The sequence below is a fragment of the Mustela putorius genome, unplaced genomic scaffold, assembly GCF_011764305.1.
Source record: "Mustela putorius furo isolate JIRA1106 unplaced genomic scaffold, ASM1176430v1.1 tig00000430_pilon_pilon_pilon, whole genome shotgun sequence".
NCBI lineage: Eukaryota > Metazoa > Chordata > Mammalia > Carnivora > Mustelidae > Mustela > Mustela putorius.
The window spans coordinates 15,805,817-15,828,105 of record NW_025421377.1 but is presented as its reverse complement, the minus strand read 5'-3'; the positions used below and the strand labels follow the sequence as shown (position 1 = coordinate 15,828,105).

Genomic DNA, 22,289 nt, shown 5'->3' with positions numbered 1-22,289 from the left:
TTAGCCATGATACTAGTAGAAGATTATTCTGGCAAAAAGAATGCTGATGTAATCTGCCAGATTCCATAATTTCTCATCACTTGCACTATGTCAATTTCCCCCTTCATTAAGATAAAAATTTGGATTAAAAATTGAGACAGAAGTATTAAAAACATTTTAAAAGTTTCAGATTTTCAAACATTAAGTCAAATATTTAATTGGAATCAATTGTTATATTCCCCCCTAGTATGACACCAAAGAGAAATGATTTATACATAGAATTTCATGAATAGATGTCATAGTGACAATAAGGTTTCTTCGTTCTACATCCTCATACACTGTATTAAATGTTAGTGAATTCCAGGGCAACTGGCTGGCTTGGTCAGTGGGCATGAAATGCTTGATCTTGGGGTTGTGAGTTTGAGCCACATGTTAGGTATGGAGATTACTTAAAAATAAAAGTACTTTCTGCCCGTGGATGCCGCCGAGTAAGCATTGTTAAAGTCTCCCCTCCCACCGCCGTCATGTCTAAGTCAGAGTCTCCCAAAGAGCCTGACCAGCTGTGAAAGCTCTTCATCAGAAGTCTGAGCTTTGAAACAACCGATGACAGTCTGAGGAGACATTTTGAGCAATGGGGAACACTTACGGACTGTGTGATAATGAGAGATCCGAACACCAAGCACTCCAGAGGCTTTGGGTTTGTCACATATGCCACTGTGGAGGAGGTGGGTGCAGCCATGAATGCAAGGCCACACAAGGTAGATGGAAGAGTTGTGGAACCAAAGAGGGCTGTCTCAAGAGAATATTCTCAAAGACCTGGTGCCCACTTAACTGTGAAAAAGATTTTTGTTGGTGGCATTAAAGAAGACACTGAAGAACATCATCTAAGAGATTATTTCGAACAGTATGAGAAATCGAAGTGATTGAGATCATGACTGACCGAGGCAGTGGCAAAAAGAGGGGTTTGCTTTTGTAACATTTGATGACCATGATTCTGTAGACAAGATTGTCATTCAAAAATGCCATACTGTGAATGGCCACAACTGTGAAGTAAGGAAAGCTCTCTCTAAGCAAGAGATGGCTAGTGCTTCATCCAGCCAAAGAGGTCGAAGTGGTTCTGGAAACTTTGGTAGTGGTCATGGAGGTAGTTTTGGTGGGAATGACAACTTTGGTCATGGAGGAAACTTCAGTGGTCGAGGTGGCTTTGGTGGCAGTTGAGGTGGTGGTGGATATGGTGGCAGTTGGAGTGGCTATAATGGATTTGGTAATGATGGAAGCAACTTTGGAGGTGGCGGAAGCTATAATGATTTTGTCAATTACAACAATCAATCCTCAAATTTTGGACCCACGAAAGGAGGCAATTTTGGGGGCGGAAGCTCTGGCCCTTATGGTGGTGGAGGCCAATACTTCGCCAAACCACAAAACCAAGGTGGCTATGGTGGTTCCAGCAGCAGCAGCAGCTAAGGCAGTGGCAGAAGGTTTTAATTCCTGCCAGGAAACAAAGCTTAGCAGGAGAGGAGAGCCAGAGACGTGACAGGGAAGCTACCGGTTACAACCATTTGTGAACTCAGCCAAGCACAGTGGTGGCAGGGCCTCGCTGCTACAAAGAAGAAGACATGTTTTAGACAATGCTCATGTGTATGGGCAAAAAAACTCCAGGACTGTATTTGTGACTAATTGTATAACAGGTTATTTTAGTTTCTGTTCTGTGGAAAGTGTAAAGCATTCCAACAAAGGGTTTTAATGTAGATTTTTTTTTTTTTTTGCACCCATGCTGTTGATTGCTAAATGTAATAGTCTGACCATGATGCTGAATAAATGTGTCTTAAAAATAAATAAATAAATAAAAGTAAAATAAATAAAATAAATGCTAGTGGAGTCCTATAAAGTACAACAGTGGACAGATTTGTGAGAAAGTTGGGAGCCATAGGAAGGTCCATGACTAAGTAAGAGGTAAAGGGATCTTTCTCTCTGAGAAAAAGCCATTGGACTTGATATGGCATATACAGTAGTTGGTTTTCAGTGAGTGTTAACATTTGGGTGGGGGGCAACTACTGTTTGTGGTAGTTAAGAGCAGTGCCTTCTCTGACTCCCTATTTATCTTGGCCAGTGTTTATCACTTTCTTAACGTAAGTGCTCTGGAATGCCTCTATTTTGGCATGACTTTCCTTGTTTGATTAGAAGCATTAAGGCCGTTTCCCTTTCTACTTTCCTGGGCTATTCAGTTGTGTGAAATAGGTAGCTACCAGGAAGGATTAAGATCCTCAGGAAATATGAACCTAGATGCTACTCAATTGCTAACCACTTATGGTAGCCCTCTTTACTCTGTAGTTTTGATTTTTCAGAACTGGATTTACTTTCATCAACTCTGGTAAGTGATAGCATAGTCTTTTTTTCTTTTCTTAAAGATTTTAATTTGCTTATTTAAGAGAGAGCATGAGCAATGAGGAGAGGGGGAATCAGGCTCCTCCCTGAGTGGGAAGCTTGATGTGGGGCTTGATCCCAGGACCAGGATCATGATCAGAGCTAAAGGCAGATGTTAACTGACTGAGTCACCCAGGTGCTCCTAGCATAGTCTTATTTTCAACTGACTTGAATTTTATTTGGCTCATTCAATAATTATTGTATTCATTTTAGTTTAAAAAAAAAAAAACAACCAAAATACATGTATTTAATGCATACATACTAGTGAGTTTCAACACATGCATACATTTCCATAATCAAGGTACTAAACATATCAACCACCTCCAAAATTTCTTTGTGTTTTTTTGTTTGTTTTTTGTTTTGTTTGTTTGCTTGTTTTTGTGGTAAGAACACTTAAAATGAGAACTGACCTCAACATATTTTAGTGTGCATAATATGTTGTTAAATATATGTACTATGATATACAGCAGATAACTAGAACATACTTGTTTTGCATAACTGGACTTTTATATCCATTGAGCAATAATTCATCATTTCCCCTCATTCTCCCAATCTTCCAACTCCTAACAGAGACCATTTTATTGTCTTTGTCTATAAGTTTTAGTATTTGATATGTCATGTAAGTGGAATCATGTGGTATTTGTCCTTCTGTGACTGGCTTATTTCACTTAGTGTAATATTCCCTATGTTTTTTTATGTTGACACAAATGATAACACATCCATCTTTTTCAAGGCTAAATAATATCCCATGTATGTACACATTATCTTTCTTTGTTCATTTGTTTGTTGCTGGACTTTTGGGTTGTTCCCATATGTAAGATTTTTTCTTATTATTATTAGTTTCAAAGGTAGAATGTAGTGATTTATTAGTTGTATATAATGCTTACTGTTTATTATATCAAGTAGTCTTCCTCCCAATTATGCCTGTCTCTCAATTATCCCCTTCTCCTACCCAGTTCCCCTCCAGCAACCCTTAGTTTGTTTCCTAGAGTCCAGCATCTCTTATGATTTGCCTCCCTTTCAATTTTCATCTTATTTTATTTTTCCTTCCTTTTCACTATGTTCATCAATTTAGTTTCTTAAATTCCACGTGAGTGAAATCATATGGTATTTGTCTCCCTGCCAGACTTATTTCACTCAGCATAATGCCCTCTAGTTCCATCCATGTCGTTGCAGATGACAAGATTTCATTCTTATTGATGGTTAAGTAATATACCATTGTATATATATACGATCTCTCCTTTACTGATTACTCTATCTGTGGATAGACATCTGGGTAGTTTCCAAGTTTTGGCTATTGTGGACAATACTGCTATAAACGCTGGGGTGGATGTACCCCTTTAAAACTGTATTTTTGTATCCTTTGGGTAAATACCTAGTAGTATAATTGCTGAGTCATGGGAAAACTATTTTTAACTTTTTGGGGAACCTCTTTTCCAGAGTGGCTGTACCAGTTTGCATTTCCACCAACAGTGTAAAAAGGTTCCCCTTACTCTGCAACCTTTCCAACATCTATTGTTTCCTGAGTTGTTGATTTTAGCCATTCTGACTAGAGTGAGGTAATATATTATTGTGGTTTTGATTTGTATTTCCCCAATGTCAAGTGATGAGCATTTTTTTTTTTAATGTGCCTGTTGGCCATTTGTATGTCTTCTCTGGAGAACTGTTTGTTCATGTCTCCTGTCCATTTCTTGACTGGGTTTTTTTGTTTGTTTGTTTGTTATTTGAGTTTGAAAAGTTTTTATAGATTTTGGGTACTAGCCCTTTATCTGATAAGTCATTTGTAAATACCTTTTGCCATTCCATAGGTTGACTTTAAGTTTGTTGACTGTTTCCTTTGCTGTTCAAAAGCTTTTTATCTTGATGAAGTCCCAATAGTTCATTTTGTTTTTGTTTCTCTTGTCCCTGGAGAAATGCCTAGCAAAAAGTTGTTGCAACCCAGGTCACAGAAGTTGCTGCCTGTGTTCTCCTCTAGGATTTTGATGGATTCCTGTCTCACATTTAGGTCTTTCAACCATTTTGAGTTTATTTTTCTGTATGGTGTAAGAGAGAGGTCCAGTTTAATTCTTTTGCTTATGATTGTGTAATGTTCTCTGCACCATTTGTTGAAGAGACTATCTTTCTTTCATCGGGTATTCTTTCTTGCTTTGTTGATGATTAGTAGTGGTGAGGGTCTATTTCTGGGTTCTCTATTTTGTTCCATTGATATTTACAAACTTTTATTGATTGGTCTTTTTCTAGCCAAATTTCAGTAGAACAAGTAACATAAAATGCAGCTTACTTAGAATGCACTCCTGACTTATTCCACTTTTGTGGAGATAAACCATTGACCATTTCTTTCCTTGTTATTCTATTTCTCCAATCTCTTAGTGCACTGATAGCCAGTAGTATGCAACTTGATATTGTTTTATATATTTCACTCTTCATATTTCCAGTCCTAAATTGATAATTAGTTTGTAAACTTAAGATGAGCATCATATTTTGTGTATACTCCTGAATTCCACTCCATATATAATTCAGTGTTGAATACTTTAAGTAGTTATTAAATTCTTGAATAATTCATTTTATTTCTACTTATTAGGAAATTAATAGTCATTACTAACTGGCCTGGATATATTTTGTATCAAAAGCATATTCCATTCTGTTATAAACATTATTTCATATATTTGACAGGAAAAACATAAGATTTTTATATAACTTTTAATATCATAATTGAAAAAGTTTGAAATTTTTTTATAAATACACAGACTCATATGGCATGTGATACTTTTGGGTATTTTAATGTATATTCCAATCACTAATTAGGATGATGAAGCTTTTTAATTTTTTTTTTACAAACAAATACATTGCCTGATATTTTCCAATTTGAATATATATATATGTATATATATATTCTCTATATGTGTATATATATTCTATATATATATATACAAGCAAAAATATATTTTATTTCATCCAAATTTAAAGAATTTTATTATTAGTTGTTCCAAAGTATTTACTGTAAAAACAACAACAACAAAAACAAATAGAGGGTTTATTTATTTATTTTTTTTCACAGGCAGGAAGAAAAGAAACAAGGTATACCCTCAATTTGATATATCATGTTCATTTAAAAAAAAATGGATGGATTCTTCAGTAAAAAATTCAATAGTATTCAAAACCAACTTATTTCATCCATTGTCTTAAAATATTGTCTTAACTATCTAGCAGAACATCTTTGAAATATAAAATATCACTGGGGACTTGATGTTTCAACAGTGGCAAATTCCTCATAATTATATATTAATATTCTGATAAATAAAAGTGAATTGTAGTCATTTCTGTCAGTATCTTGATATAAATTTTAAAAAACAACTTTCAGACATTTCTCAATGCACCTATAGATTGACTGTATAGCATTTTTTAAAACTTATAATGAACCAACATAATATGTTTGACTGTTGTTGACTGTTGAAGTAATATTAGTTTGTGGATTACTTTAAACATTCTTATTGGCTAAATTAATTTCTATAATGTTATTATCTTCATTTGCATGAATGAATATTGCACACTTGCTATTTTTCTATATAAAAAAAGCATTCTATAATTTTTGGCTTCTCAGTGTTTCTTGCTTTTCTGCTAACTCTGTAACATTTTATCTATATATTAGAATATGTCAGTACTATGAAATCTCCCACTAAACGCCTGGTCTTTAATGGTTTTACTCAGCCACATTTCAACCTAAGATATCTTAACATATCTATTTCTTTCTTTTTTAAATTTTATTTATTTATTTATTAGAGAGAGAACAGAAGCAGTGGGGAGGGGCAGAAGGGGAGTGAGAAGCAGAGTCCCCACTGAGTACGGAGCTCTAGATGTACTCGATCCCAGGACCCCTGAGATCATGACCTGAGCTGAAGCAGGTGCTTAACCCACTGAATCACGCAGGCATAGCCTGATGTATCTTTGTGTGCTCTAAAAACTGTATTAGCAGACTTTATTTTAATAACAGTAATTAATTTTGCTAAAGGTAATTATCTGAGATGCTTATGCTTTTCATATTCCCTATAACATTTTTTATTTCAATACAAACTAGAGAAGAGACTTTAAACAGTCAGATAGATATCCTAAAGTAACAATAGGAGCTTCAAGTAGTCACAGGAGACACTCAGTTAAAAGTTTTATTACAACTTGTTGAGGCTGGTACACAGAAAACATTGACTCACTACTGAATTAGACAAATGACAAATCCCACTTCCCTCACAATAATAGAAATTTCCTGGGTGTTTGATCCAGTTTATATCAACAATCCTGATAATCATTTGTTGATATTCCACAAAAATCTTTACTCAAACAACTTCCCACATTTTCCTGAAGATAGGGTCACTGTAGTTATGTCTTACCTTTATTAGTTGTCTCTTAGTAAATAGTGGTAGCCATATTTTCCATTTGGGAAAAATCTTAAATTTGTACAACTTACCTAACACAAAATCTGTTATCTCAACATTCATTAAAAATTAAATTCATAATCTATACACATTTTGAAATATCCTTTTTCAAGTAAAGAATGAAAATTTATTGGTATTTATCTATCCAGCTGTTACTTTTTTTTCTTTTTCTTTTTTTCTGTTGCTTACTGATCTTTCTTCTCCTACCGGTCTAGAAACAATTTTCCTAATTTTGGTATTTTTTCCAGGCATATTCAGCTGTATTTTAAACTTTTGGTGATGACTATCTTGTAATGAATTTTTTCTTCTCAGACTCATCAAAGTGGGTACCCTTCCTGTTATAAGAATATAAAATTTCAGTGTTTTTCACCATTTTCTGTAACACCCTCATAACCATCCATGGCTTGCCTTGCCTCTCTTTTATTTATTTATTTTTTTCTTTTTCTTCTTAGAATTACTTTGAACTGAGTCATACTTAGTATAGTTACTTAGAACACCCATCTCTTTGTAATAGATTCAATATGTTTTCTCATATCAGGGTAGTCTCATTCTCCACTGAACATTTCAGTTCAGTTAGAAGAAAGGCATTTTCTGAAAGTATCTAATGCTACATGTTTAAAAAAATATTTACTAAAATTAATCAGAAATATTTATAGACAGCAGGTAATAAAGTACATTCTAGAGTGAAAAAAAAAAAAAAAACTTTCAGTTATTCTGGCAGCACTGCAATTGCCCCGCTGAGCTCACCACCTGCTACGCCATAGCACACCGTGACTGATGAGTTATGAAGATGCCAAGCATCCTTGTCTCAGTGAGCGCACAGACTGCATGCGGAGAATAGTGTTTTCCAAAAATTCATATCTTCTCAGAACCTCAGAATGTGACTTTATTTGGAAATAGTGTCTTTGGATCACTATATGAATTAGTATAAAGACTGAGATAAGATTGCTCTGGCTTCGCGTTGGTTCTAAATGCAATGGAAGTCTCCTTATATGAGACAGAAAAGGACACACAGAAATACAGAGAAGACAATGCAAAGTTGGGGACAGCGATTGCAGGGATCTATCTACAGGTCAAGAAACTCCAAGGACTTTAAGCAAGCACCAGAAGCTAGGAGGCAAGCAGGGGAAAATTATTCTCCTAGAGCTTCCCGAAGGAATCAGCCTTGAGGACAATTTGATTTCAGACTCCTGCCCTCCAGAATTATGAGGGAATCATATTTCTTTTGTTTTAAGACATCCTCTTGGTAGTAACTTGTTATGCAGCTCTAGGAAACTAATGCGGATGCCTACTAAGGTTTGTGGACACAAATTCAGCATGAAAGAAAACAGTATCACTGTGGTTTCTCTTTAATAACATCAGGTAGTACAGAGAACAAGGAACAACTGAAATAGTAATAACAAGAATAGTAACAAATATTTATTAACACTATAATGAAGGAATTTATATTCCCTCTAAAGCTTCACAGAGCCCAGAGATCAAATACGTATCGCTCCCCATTGCTTTTCCCCAAATGTTTCCTCATCCACCTTCATGCCGTCACACTTTATTATCGACGATGTCTTAGAGTTGCTGCCATCTACAGGGATAGCATGGTCATGTGGTCATTGCCTTACTTCTATATAATTAGCAATTTTTCTCTGCCTTCTTTCCGCATTCATATGCTTCACCACTTCTGGGGCTTTAGTATTTACACTGGACAAATCAGGCACTTGGTTCTAATTCTATTTTTTAACTCAGTCATACTCGGCCTCTTCTGTGATTATATTTTGTACGTTTATTTTTTTGTTTGGTTTTCATTTGTTTTTTTGTTTTTTTTTTTTTTTTTTTTTTTTTTTTTTTTTTTTTTTTTTTTAATTTTTTTTTTTTTTTTTTTTTTTTTTTTTTTTTAAAGATTTTATTTATTTATTTGACAGAGAGAGATCACAAGTAGACAGAGAGGCAGGCAGAGAGAGAGAGGGAAGCAGGCTCCCTGCTGAGCAGAAGTTTTTTTGTTTTTTAAGTAGGCTTCACACCCAGCATGAAGCCCAACATGGAGCTTGAACTCACGGCCCTGAGATCAAGACTTGAGCTGAGATCAAGAGTCCAATGCTTAGCTGACTGAGCCACCCATGCACCACCCATGCACCACCCCCCAATGTTTATATTCTTGATGGTCATATGATTGTCAATACTATACAATCATTAAAAAAAAAAAAACTCACTTTCAGATATCAATCTCCTAGCCCTGCAGCTCATATGTACCAACACTATACTTGTACTTTTTCTTTGACTTTATTAAGACCTTGAACACAGTGACATCACATTTCTTCTGTCATGAAGCATCTATTTCTATGCCTTCCCTTTCCTCCTTGATGAGACTTAACAACAATTAATTTCATGACAAATCACCATTTACACTCTATTTTTTCATCCTGATGCACTACTTTATCATGTCATTTCCTCTGACATATATTTTTTGTACTTAACAAACACACCACCAATATATCATCCAGTCACAAACTACAAAGACAGGCTATCTCTTTCACATATACCAATTATATAATGATAGAAGAAAAATAGGGTAACAGGGGTAAATATTTTTATTTATAAGATAAAGAATAGATGGCAGAGAATAGTCAGTAATCCACAGCATATATGAAATTCTGTTTAGTCCCAATTCCCTAGTTCTGCTCTCGAGATATCAATGTTTCATCTGTTGTTTCTTTAGTTCTTGATTCTGCTATGTGGACATTGTGTGGGGGGTCTCTTTTCCACCACTTCTCTTCAAAATAGAGCATTGGAAAACAGCACCCCCTCCCTACTTGTTCTGTAGCTTAACAGCTTTTTCAGATGGTTTCCTATCTCTAAAAATTTGGAGCCCCAGAATTGTTTTTGTTTTGTTTTGTTTTTAACCTCAAACAAACTTGGCTTCTTATATTCCAGGACAGAGGTGATTTGGTATATCAGTATCTCGAACAAATTGTGGATATTCCATGTATTTTATTACAGTCAGTTTATATGTACAAATAGTCCCATCCACAATTCATATGAAACACAACTTTCTAACTATGGTACCTGAAGTGAATCAGGCTTCTGTGGGATCATGACCTTAATCTTGCAGGAGCATTTTATTTCCAATTAAAAAGATTTAGTAGACATAATTTTGATCTTTTCAGAATACTTCTAAATGGATTTAACTAGGTCTTTACTCTGAGGCCATTATTTTACCGCAGCACCTTGCATTCGACATTTTTTCCTAACGGTTACAATGGTCACACCTTTGAATTAGTGAAAAGCACCTTCTTTTCAACCCTGCAATTTCTGACCTGTTTATATTCTGTCTCAATTCTGCTGACACAATGCTATCATGTCTTTCTTATAGTATCAAACCACCACCTACCATCAGTTAGCAATCAACTCATATTTCAACATCGTCACGAATTTTTTTCCTACTGAACTAAGAGTTTTAAAATTGATGTTATTTTCTTCCAAGTTAAGGTAGCTGACAGTTTTACTAAATATTTTGTCACTACTTAACACAGTGAACCATTTTCTTAAATTTCTCCCCCCCCCCTTTTCTATATTTCTAAAACAGTTCTTATTGCCCACCACTGGTTATTTATTTATTTATTTGAAAAAATTTTATTTATTTGAGAGAAAGCACGAGAGGATAGAGGAGAATCTTCAAGCAGACTCCCTGCTGAGTGTGGAGCCTGAGGTGAGGCTGATTCCATGACCCATGAGATCATGATCTGAGCTGAAACTAAGAGTTGGACACTCAACTGACTAAGCCACCCAGGTGTCCCTTTACACTAGTTTTTATGCCAATATCACATAAGTTTCGATATTTATTGCACTTGTGACAACTTCTATATAATCAGATACATTCAGAGTAATGACACACAATAAATCACTCAGAAACTTAGTGGTATACAACTATAAGCATGAATTCCTTTTTCATGTCTTTCTTATTCAGCTGCTTAAAAGAGCAACGAATTATTTCTTGTGATTCTGTGTATTGCCTGAAGTATTTCTCAGCTGGTTTTGTTTGGGCTAAATTACACTGTTGGGTTGCTGCACTCAGTGGGAACGGCTAGTACAGCTGAGCCTCTCATTTATTGTGGAGCTCTTCACAGTGTGACAAATTTAGGGTAGCATTCCATGAGGACAAAACTGGGCGCTTTGAGGTTCCTTAAATCTGAGTTTCTTACTTCAATCTCTTTTTATTGCTCAAAGGAAATAAAGAAGATAGATCAAACTTAAGAGAAAGGAAAACAGACCTGCAATATTGAGTAAGAAAAGGACAAAGCCACTTATCAAATGAAGAGGGAAAGAACTGACATACTTATCTTAGAAAACAATTTACTACAGTTATGTTTTTCCATTGCATTCCCATGATCTCATCAATTTTGAAATATGCACACAAAAAATTTATAATGCACATATTAGTGCTGGTATATTTGTTGGCATCTCATTGAATCTGTCAATCTGGAGATAACTGACATTTAAATTATTAGTTCTTTGATTCATGAAGATGACATATCTTCTCATATATTCAGGTCATGTTCAAATTCCTTCCAATAGTGTTTTCAAAATGTTCACTACAGAAGCCTACTAAACATTTTATTAAATGTGTTCTTTTTCAAGATTTCCATTAAATAATTAAATTAGTTTAATTACTAGCAGATTTTCCTAGTTTTTTTTTAATTTTCCTGGTTTTTTACATTTCTTTTCTTTTGTAAAGGTTTTTACCAAAGTTGCTTTATTTAAAGTATTTGTCCATATCATTACCATTCCAAAATTTTTGGTAGATCATACAGACTATTCTTTTGTTATAATTTACATACCTATAAAGGTCTGTCCTCTTTTTTACCCTGATACGTCTTAGACATTTTGTCTCAAGTCTTTGTCTATATCACTGTTTCTCTTTCAGAACCCTATCCTTTGTTCTTTCTTGAAATCAGATTTTCTTTGATCTGTTTTTCAAGCTTTTCAATGAACTCACTTGGCTTTGTCAATTTTTGCTGTTGCATGCTCAGTTTTTATTTTATTGATTTATATTTCTTTAATATTATCTTATTTCTCATCTTACTTTTCTTTTTCTTCCTTATTTTCTCTTTTCTTTTCCTTTTGGGTTTGGAGATAAAAGCTTTTTGGCCTTTAATCTCTTTTAATAGATACCACTTAATGCTATAATAAATATTGTTTTATGCGCTGCTTTATCTTTATTTCAAAAGTTTTACTTCTACATGTATTCATTACCTATTTAAAATCTCTTTAAAGTGATATTTTTATTTCTTTTTTGACTCATAGGTTACTTAGAGTTATATCACTATTAGCAAGAATTTGCAGATTGTCTAGTTATAAATAAAATGTTGCTTTATGGGCGCCTGCGTGACTCAGTTGTTAAGCAATTGCCTTTGGCTCAGGTCGTGATCCTAGGGTCCTGGGATCTTGTCCTGCATCACGTTCCCTGCTTGGCGGGAAGCCTACTTACCCCTCTTCCACTCCCCCTGCTTGTGTTCCCTCTCTCTGTGTCTCTCTCTGTCAAATAAATAAATAAAATCTTTAAAAAAACCAGTTGCTTTACTTATGATGAACACTGGGTGATGTATGGAATTGTTGAAACATTACATTGTACATCTGAAACTAATATAATACTATGTGTTAACTACACTGGAATTTAAGGAAAAATAAAAGTTGCTGTAAATTTGTAACTTAATTTCACTTTGTTGAGTATTCTTTGAAATAAGTCAACACTTTAAATTATGTTGAGTAATTTTAATGTCCCAATATGTAATTTTCTATGATAATTTCCCATGTGCATTCGAAAACAATGTAAATCTTTATTCTTAAGTGTACCTTGTATATAACAAGTAGATCAAGTTTTTAATTGTCTTCATCAGATATTTTTATCATTATTAATTTTGTACCTGCTTTTTCAATCAGCTATTTTGAGTGTTGAAGTATCCCACTATGATTGTAAATTTGCCAATTTCTCTTTATAGTACTTTCAATTGTTTCTTTTTATTATGTGTTAAGTTATCAGTTTCATTATAAGACATTCAAATCTGCTCTTGAAATGAATCTGTGGGATATAAATAATAGTATGCATTTTCAAAACTCAACAGAACTTTACAGAATTAAAAGTGAACCATAGAATCTTAATATATGTAAATTTAAAAAATCAACAAGAAGATCAGGATGTCCATGGATGGAATGCCTAGTGGGAAAAAAAAAAGTCAAACATTATTAAAAAATACATCATCGTACCACCAAAAAAGAATGAAGATGAAAGTTCTGACCTAAGTAACTATGGAACATTGTATTTCAGCTGGAAAGTATAAGTAAAAAAAAAAAAAAAAAAAGCAAAAAACAAAAAACAAAAAAATATACATAAACACTATAGTTGGTAAAGTTTTGTATCACAAGAATAAAGGCCCCAACTCAAACTGCCATCCATATGCTGGTATCAAACATGCAATTAGGTGGATGGCTAATATTGGGATCCAGTTTATTAACTTTCACAGAAGGAAGTTGCAGATAACCAAGAAGAGAATGCACAGTGAACCATGTGGTATTGGAATAGAAGTGGAGACATAAGTATGGATTGTATATAGCTTAATATAGATACATAGGTACATAGATACATAGGTACAGATTGATAGTTTGTAAATATTATGTGTTTGTGTATACATGTGTGTATGTGTAGCACATTCTATCCCCTGGAGGTTTAGGGACCATAATACTCCAGTCCATAAGAAGCACACTCAGCACTCAAATCTTAAATTCCAATACTATTTCCCCCCCAAAAAGAACCAAAGGTCCTTAGAGAATTAGTTGATTCTAGAGCTGGCAGGGAATATACAAGATAAGCCTATAATATATTGAACTATCATAGAATAAGGAAAGACAAAAACAAAACAAAACAAAACACCAAAAATCTTAAAACAAAACAAACGAACAAAAAAACACAAAAACAAACAAACAAAAAAAAAAAAAAAAAGGAGAAGAAGAAGAAGAAAAACTAGGGTACCTAAAAGGAAAACAGGAGCCCAGTGAAAATATCTCCAATGGCTAGAGCTAGGGAAATTTGAGAAACAAATGTATAAATAATGCAGCAGTGAATTATAACTCAAAATATAAAATATATATCCAGGAGTTTATATTAATGAAAAATTAAAGAAATAAATGGAGAAGAGATACATCTCCTATCCAGAAGAATTCCAAATAATTTATATTCATACTCTTCTCCAAAAGTTGGAGCTTAACTCTTACTCTTTAAGCATAGGCTGTGTCTAATGACTTGCTTTCAAATCATAAATTTTAAGTCTTCACGTGCCTTTAGCATCATATGGCATTCAGTCTGACAGAAGACATGTGAGCTTCTATCTTACTTAGCCCCCCACACCCTACTTATCCTTCAATGGGTGAAGGCAAGTGTCTGTCTCCACCTTAGAAAAGCTGTCTGTGCTCACTGTTTTCACAATATGCAATGCTACTTTCTTCACATTGTCTACAGGTCTCTTAATTTCACAAGTGTTTAGATACTTTCCACTCCTCTACAACTTCCAACTCTGTTCTCACGTGTTCTCTTTTCATGCTTCCGTATAGCAGTTGCCTTCGTGAACTACCCTGATTTCCCTTTAGACTAGAACTACCTCTCAGAAGTACCCAGCCTAACAGAATGGTGGAATGGCCAATAACACACGAGAATGGGCTCCAGTTACATCACCCATTCAGAAGGAATCCCATGAAGATGCGGAGTTTTATCTTGAAAGGTAAAGTGGATACTTTGAATCAGCAACCAATATATGGCACTATCTGTCCGATAGCTAGAATACATGAATCTGTGAGTCAAGGGGTTGAGGTTAAGAGGAAACCCTCTCGCCATTATACCCAATAACCACACACAGACTTGCTGCTTCCTCCCCCCGAAACTTTTGAGTGTTTCTCATTGGGAGATTTTGGTTTCCAAGGGGAGGTACGCATCCATCAGGGACCACAATATAAATCCTGCTAAACAGGGACATGAAACTGGCAGCATGCCATTTTGTGCTTTGGCACATTGAATCAAGAAGTAAAGAAGGGGGTTCTCTTCTCTTTGGAGTACTTGATGGTTATCAGCAAAGGGAAATATGGTTGCTGCTATTAATAAGGTCAGGAACAACCAGGTCTGAATTTCAGGGGATTTTCTGAACTTCCATTCATTAATTATATTTCCAATGGTCTAAGTCAAGGGAAAATTTACACTAAAAAGAATAGACAGGACCATGGAGGGTTCAGAAGTTTCAATAACCAAATTTGGGGTCTCTGACTAGAAGAGGAACCAATTGAGTTCCTATCTGAGAACCGTTATCATACGGATAGTTTCTGTGATTCCTCCTGCATAATGGATCACCCGACCTGCACTTATGCGGGCAGGTTAAACAATGTTGTTTGTGAGATTTGTGCTGCATAAGTGACCTTGGAAGCTGATTAGGTTGATAGTAGATGCCCTCTAGGTCAGCACTGGCCCTTCTGATCCAGATGCCAAGACCTGTCAATCTTGCCTTATATCCCCTCCAGCTCCAGACTGGGCTGGTCCCCATGAATGGAATCTGGGAGGGCAGGCAAGCATATCTAGCCCAGGTTCCCTGAAGATGTAAAGATGTGATTAGCACAGAACACAGCTCGCTCCAAATTGCATTTAGGCAAACAAATGTTTAACTTCAGACCCTGTCATTTGCTCTTTGGCCCTTATGGGGATGATCAGTATCACCTGAGTATCACTCCAGACTGGTTGTCTTCTCGCAGCTTCCTCAGCTAAAGAGGTTGGATGCTGTAAGGACCCGATTTGATGTAACTGTCTTATTCCCTTTACTGCTTCCTATTGCCCTCACTATGTGAGATTTCCCCCTTTTTTCTTTCTATTTCTGTTAGATTTTTGAAATATCAATAAAGCATTTTTTTCTCCTTTAAAACCAAGTGCATGGTGGTGAATCTTTTCTTAGAATAAGAACAAAGACAACAGAACGGACTGTGAAAGGAGGCAGTTCTTCAGCCTCGTTAACTAACAACGATGAATTCTACAGCAGAGATTTGTTATTTGCAGTAGATTGATTTTTGTAATGTAGACTGTTCATCCATGGCCTCCGATGGCCAACACTTCCCAATATTTGTATCTCTGACTAGTTTTCTTCACATTGACTAGGAGTTTGGTTCTGTGGTTACCTTTGGCCAAATAGGACACATCCAGTGGGCTGCAAGCATTGCCTTCATAAATGCTTTTATTGGGAGGGACTCCTCTTGAAAAGCTCTTCTTGTTTGCTCTCCAATCCCTGGATGATTGTATGTAATTTCTATGTTTTCATTTCTATCTGTACCCCACGTAACACCCAATTAGTTACTCTAACCAGAATATCTTTCATGAGTGCTAGATCATCCTAACAGGTGTGAGGTGGTATTTTATTGAGGTTTTGATTTACATTTCCTCATACGTAGTAATGTTAAGTACCTTCTTATATACATGTTGGCCATTTGCAAGTCTTCTTTGGAAAAGATGTCTACTCTTGTTGTCTATTTTTTTTTAAGATTTTTTATTTATTTATTTGACAGACAGAGATCACTAGTAGGCAGAGAGGCAGGCAGAGAGAGAGAGAGAGGAGGAAGCAGGCTCCATGCTGAGCAGAGAGCCCGATGCGGGACTCGATCCCAGGACCCTGAGATCATGACCTGAGCCGAAGGCAGCGGCTTAACCCACTGAGCCACCCAGGCGCCCGACTCTTGTTGTCTATTTAATTGGGTTATTATTATTGTTCTTTGCAGTTGAGTTATATTATCTGTATTCTTAAATATTTTGGATAAAATCCTTTATCAGATATACGGTTTGGAAATATATTATCCCAATCTGCAGGTTGTCTTTTCATTTTGCTGTTTGTTTGCTGTGCAGAAGCTTTTTTTGTTTGATTAAGTCCCATTTATTTACTTTCCTTTGGTTATCTAAGTTTTGGAATCCCCCCTCCCCCAAATCACTGGCAAGTTCATTATGCCAAGTGAAATAAGACACAAAAAGAAACAAACCCCTGAATGATCTCATTTACACGTGGAATTTAAGAAGTTGAATATGTAGAACCAGAGAGTAGAATTTGTTATCAAGGGTGGTAAGAAGGGGGAAATCAAATGTTAGTCAGAGGATACAAAGTTGCAGTTATATAGGATGAATAAATATGAATATCTAAGCATAATACGGTTTGTAAGTATTATGTTTGTCTTTACTGCTCTAAACCTCCTATATTTGTATGTTCATAAATTACTTTCTTTAAAGACATTCCTCTTTATACACATGTATTTAATTTATATATTCTAGTCATATTGCTTTCTATTTAAATTGTCAAACTCTGAGGCTTGATTTTTTTTTTTTAATTCACTTAAGACGTAATTATTAAAATGGAAATGTCCCCCTTGTGAAGCAGCACACATTAAGCCCATTAGGTAATGGTTTAATAATTATGTCTATATAAAAAAAGTAGAGTTCTGAGAAAATGAAATACAGGTAATCAGTGTTGTTTCATGAACTGGGTTACTATAAAGATGCCCGTTCCTAATACAGCAAGCGGACATGAGGTTTCTGGCAAAATGGAAAATATGTGGAATTAGAGTTACATGGTGGGAGCAGGTTCAACAGAAATGTGTACAAATAGATTAAAACCCTGAGATGATCATTTATTACATTTACATAAATTATTCAATGAAATAAATTTACATGTGCATGTACATATGTGTACTATTTTAGATATAAAATTAAATAAAAAAGGATAAAAGTTTTGTTTTTGATAAAAGTCAACTAGAATCAATTAAAAAAAAACACATCTTCAGCAAAAAAATTATTTTTTCAAAGTAGAAAGAAAATATCTACTTATGTCCACCAGAGGGTAGTGATGTAACACTGTAACTTTTCAAATGAGCCTGACATTAGAAAAATATTTCTTTTTTTTACCAGACATATTTTTTCACTGAAAATATTTTTCTAAATTTTTAATTACTAGTTTTAGAAGTTTTTATTTAAATTTCCAGTTACTTAACACACAATATACAGGTGTACAATATACCGATTCAGCATTTCCATTCAATACAAGGAGCTCATCACAAGTCACTCCTTAATCCCCAGTCACCTTTTTCACCATACCCCTCCACACACACGATTAATTAAATGATTAATTAACGATTAAACGATTAAACCTGTTTCTTAGTTTGGCCCCCACCTCGCCCCCGCCTTTTCCCTTCGCTCTTCAGAACCTCAGCTTTATCGTGGATAAATCAGTCAGGACACGATCTTGTGAGTGTGATGTGAGGATTAAACAAAATTATTAATATAACACACCTGACACAATATCTGGCACATGGTAAAAGATACATAAGTTTTGCTATTATTATTATTTTTTAAGATTTTATTTATTTATTTGACAGAGATCACAGCAGAGAGCCCAATGCGGGCTCGATCCCAGTACCCTGGGATCATGACCTGGGCTTAAGGCAGAGGTCTTTAACGCACTGAGACACCCAGGCGCTCCTATTATTATGTTTATTTAAAAAAAAAATAAGATTGATTATATGAGGCAGCATAGGAACTCTGACAAACAACAAAGGCAGATTAAGTCTGACTCCATTGTGGCTATCTGACGTTTGCCTCATGGGCTCTTCGTGGTCTCTCAAGCCTAAATCCAAAGGAAAGATCAAGAGATCAAGGGAACACAGGTATAGAAATACTCTCATTCACTAGAATTGATCTAAGATGGTTTCCCATTCACTCCAGACTTGCCAGTTGTTTTGTTAAAAGTTACCAAGCTCTCTCGTGGATGAGTGCATTCTGTTCCTCCTGGACGAGTCCACTTGATGGGAATCTTGTCACAGGGAGAGTAAGGCAGCTGGCTGGTCAAACTCTCAACTAGCCTTTTGCCTTTCTAGCAGTTCACCGCCCACACACTGTTGCTACTGGGGCTCCTAGACCATCTGGCAAGAGCTTTCTTGGGTGGAAACTTTTCAGATGAATTGAGGTTGACTTTTCTAACCCAGGCTCTGTCTCTGACCTTAAAATTTTCACTAGTTTGATCTGTTGTCATGGATCAATACTACATACGCCTCTCACCTTTGGATTACTCAAGCTTAGAGACATCCATCAGTACAGCAAACACATGTAAATGCTCTCTGGGAGACTCACAACAAGTTTACTTTATAAAATATTTATAAATCTCTTGAACGACTCAACATTTTTAAGCCCTCAAAGTATCACTTATTTACTTTTCACTTTATACTTTCTTCCATAGTAATCCTATAAATCTAATAAATGTTATAATCATAATAAGAAACATAAGGTATGTGAGATAAATACATACTTAGAGCCATTGCTACCTCTAGACCTGGATTGCAATAATCTTAAATTCTCTTAGAATGGATCAAAGCTTTATTTATCTCTGGGTTCCCAATAATGCCAAGTAATGTGATTTTCGTGATTTTAACATACAACAAAGTTAATGGAGAATAAATGAAATGCTTAGTTATATTTTATACAATTTAATGAGACAGTCATGTTTATCTCATCACTTAATTGTCACTTCATAGTAATAAAATGCTACTTATTTTCTACTTAAAATATTCTAGTTAAAATATTCAACTATTAACTGGTGTGGAATGTAAAAATAAAAAAAATATCCAAACAGTTATGTAGTAGTGGTTAGAAACAAAATGTTTTTACCAAATATTTCTAAATTTTAGTATAAGGACAGATGTTTACTTATTTTGGACTTGTCAGATTAAAGTTTCTTTTTTTTTTAATATAATTTTTTATTTTTTATAAACATATATTTTTATCCCCAGGGGTACAGGTCTGTGAATCACCAGGTTTACACACTTCACAGCACTCACCAAAACACATAAAGTTTCTAAGCATTAATTTCTTCGTTTATAATTTTATAGATAATACTAGTGCCTTCATCAAAGTGTTTTTTACCAAAATTCAGTGAAATGCACACTTAAAATAGTTATTATAATATTTATAGCAATGTAAGCTCTCAGAACTAATTAATTGCTTTTTTAACAAGACATTTGCAAAAATGGAGATGACTGGTATAGCCATGTTATCTTCTTTCTTTCTTTATTATCATTATAATATTGACTAGGCTATTTTCTGTTGCTGAAATGAAAAATGAAATTCAAGTTAGTTTAATCAAAGAAAAGAGTATTGTCCCATATGCTTTAACCATATATGGCTCTATTTAGCATCAGGTACAATCTAGGTGTCAAATCATATCACTAGGACTTAAAAGATCTCTCCTTACCTCTTTGTTTCACTTCTTTAGGACGTGATTACATTAAGTCCGATAACCACATAGTCTTTCATTTAGAACTGGAAGGAAGAGTTCAATGCTATCCTTTCCAGCTTTCACAGGAAAAAAAAATAAAATGTATTGCAAGGCTTTCTATGGGACAGGTGACTAATATTTTACCAATTTTTAAGGTCACTGGAAATTTCAAAAGCTATTGGCTCAGAACAGGACTGTGTTTTTTCATTCCCTGAAGTCAGAGTTCAGGGACTTCTTTAAATTTTCAGTTACAAGAACAGGTAAAATGAAAGTGTTAATGCGAATACTAGGAATGCATTCTGAATGCCTAAATCATACATACTAAGTAAATATTTCAAATTGATAAGCATATCTAATGTGTAAAATGGAGAAATAATAAGGTTTTCATACCATCATTCTTTTATTTTTTACTCTTTCATTTTTATTCTTTTATAATATTAACCCCAAATTAATCTGTGCTAAAATCTAAGGTATTTTTTTTAATTATTTTAAGCCTATTTTCATCTTACCTTTTCTAAATTAAAACATAAAAACAGATATTACAATTTTTGCATTCTATTGAGATTCAGTCAAAAAAGAAACATTTGCTTAGAAGAAAAATTTAAGTGTAAACATGCCAAAAATATTATGGTTTATGAAAAAAATATATTAAATTTTAGTTCAAATAGATATTCCTTGGTTTTAGGAATTTGGTGGAAAAAAAAAATCAGACAAGCATTCTGTCCCAAATAATGTGACCTACAAGTGGGTATGGGTGTAAAAGGAAATGAAGATGTGCAGACATCAAAAAGGAAGGTAATTTGAGAGAGAGTTAATGTAATAGAGAGGGATAGAGGTTCACTATAATGAACAGTCAAGAAAATTCAAGGACAATTTTAAGACTTGAATGACCAGAGAGAGCTACAGGTAAAAATCTGGATGTTGGTGATGAGTAGTTTTGTTCTAAAAAGAGGACACTGGGTGCCTGGGTGGCTCAGTGGGTTAAGCCGCTGCCTTCAGCTCAGGTCACGATCTCAGGGTTCTGGGATCAAGTCCCGCATCGGGCTCTCTGCTCAGCAGGGAGCCTGCTTCCCTTCCTCTCTCTCTGCCTGCCTCTCTGCCTACTTGTGATCTCTCTCTGTCAAATAATTAAGTAAAATCTTTTAAAAAAATAATAAAATAAAAAGAGGACACTATCTGTGCACGAAGCCTTTATAGGGGTATGTTTAAAAAAGAGAGAGAGAGAGAGACATGTATAGATTAGCCTATTCCATGTACGATGAAGGGTAGAACATGTAGTCAATGAGGCGGGGAAGAATCCAATTGTGATCCTGCATACTATTTTTATTCATTTATTTGAGAGAGAGAGAGAGAGAGAGCAGGAGCAGGGGTCAGGGGCCAGAAGGGAGAAGCAGGCTCCCCACTGAGAGGTGGGGCTTGATCCAAGGACTCTGGGATCAAGACCTGAGCCCAAGGTGGACCCTTCACTGACTGAGCCATCCAGGCACCCTTGTTGTACAGATTGTAATCAAAATAAAAAGTTGGGATTTTATGTTGGCAATGGGACACATTTAAACAGAAATTTATCATGAGACTGCTTTGATGCATGAATGATATATATTTTTATATTCAGCTATTCCCATTAAAAGAGAGGGAAGGAAATCATGGGGATGGGTGCTCTGCAGACTGTTGTACTCCTTGGCCACAGAAACCTACATTAGATGTAATCAAGCTTGAAATTGCCAATGCTCACTGATTAAAACATATAGAAAGAATGTTTTTTAAGAGCTTTAAAATTACTGAAAAAATGTTAAAAATTTTTGCTTAGGTAATTAAGATTGCTGGAAAAAGATAGCTTCACTGACATTCTTAAGGAAAAAATAGAAAAATTAATTGAGGCATATAAAGAAACTTCGATTACAGAAAAATTAGAGTAACTGATGTGGAAGATACTTTAAGGATGATATAACAGTATTTTAAGTGTAATTTTTACTCTGATTAATTTTTACTCTTGGTGAAGACTTAAGAGCCTATTATCCTAAAATGCAAACACCCAGGCAATCATTGTATGACACAGTATTGAAATGGAACTCTTTATATCCTAATTGTGCCTGGATTTCCAATGGTCTGCATAAAACAATACAGTCATGCAGTATGG

At 34.9% G+C, this 22,289-nt stretch overlaps 2 pseudogenes; both read left to right on the top strand.

Moving 5' to 3' along the window:
- Nucleotides 1-465: 465 nt before the first annotated feature.
- On the top strand, nt 466-18,109 carry LOC106007019 (annotated as a pseudogene).
- Nucleotides 18,110-20,902: 2,793 nt separating this feature from the next.
- Nucleotides 20,903-22,289, top strand: part of LOC101671278 — a 48,801-nt pseudogene continuing 47,414 nt past the window's right edge.